Source organism: Micropterus dolomieu, linkage group LG11 (genome assembly GCF_021292245.1).
Source record: "Micropterus dolomieu isolate WLL.071019.BEF.003 ecotype Adirondacks linkage group LG11, ASM2129224v1, whole genome shotgun sequence".
In the NCBI taxonomy this organism is placed as follows: Eukaryota; Metazoa; Chordata; class Actinopteri; order Centrarchiformes; family Centrarchidae; genus Micropterus; species Micropterus dolomieu.
In genome coordinates this window covers 456,883-457,684 of record NC_060160.1, presented here as the reverse complement: position 1 = coordinate 457,684, position 802 = coordinate 456,883, and the positions used below count along the sequence as shown (strand labels likewise).

The following is an 802-nucleotide window of genomic DNA, read 5'->3' as shown; positions in this document are numbered from 1 at the left end:
AGTGTGTGTGTGTCTCAGAGCGTGTGCATGATCTCTGGATGATCTCTGTGTGTTTTGTTGCTTACTTTTGACTTAACAGCCGTTTAACTGATTCCTGCCTCGTCTTAATTACACCTGAGGAGCTGCGCTCTGATTGGAGGCTTCTTTAACGAGGCCTTAATGAGATATTAAAGCTGTTTGTTCTGCTGATGAGTCCAAGTGTTCAGAAAGCTCGACGTGACGACAGGATTACTGCTCGCTAATGATTAGACTAATGAGAGAGACAGAGACAGACAGGTGAGGCAGCGCTTCATGTTTCAGGTATATTAACGAGAGACAGACAGGTGAGGCAGCGCTTCATGTTTCAGGTATATTAACGAGAGACAGACAGGTGAGGCAGCGCTTCATGTTTCAGGTATATTAACTAGAGACAGACAGGTGAGGCAGCGCTTCATGTTTCAGGTACAGTGGGGGAAATAAGTATTTGACCCCTTGCTGATTTTGCAGGTTTGCCCACTTACAAAGAATGCAACAATCTACAATTTTAATCATATGTACATTCTAACAGTGAAAGACAGAATCCCAAAGAAAATTCCAGAAAATCACATCATATGAATTTATAAAAATTGATAACCATCTGATGAGGAAAAACAAGTATATGACCCCCTACCAAACAGCAAGTATTCTGGCTCCTACAAGCCAGTTAGTCTTTCTTTAAGACACAGCCCCAATCCCAACCAATTATCTACATCAAATACACCTGCCTCACCTCGTTACCTGTATAAAAGACACCTGTCAACACCCAAACAACCAGCATCCAACA

At 42.3% G+C, this 802-nt stretch overlaps 1 protein-coding gene across 1 annotated transcript in view; it reads left to right on the top strand.

Moving 5' to 3' along the window:
• Window positions 1–261: 261 nt before the first annotated feature.
• The window catches only part of mipol1 (mirror-image polydactyly 1), a 38,588-nt gene continuing 38,047 nt past the window's right edge, over window positions 262–802 (top strand). Inside the window, exon 1 of the mRNA XM_046063483.1 lies at window positions 262–441. The gene's annotated coding sequence lies outside the window, so the exon portion shown is untranslated. The remainder of the gene's footprint in view (window positions 442–802) is intronic.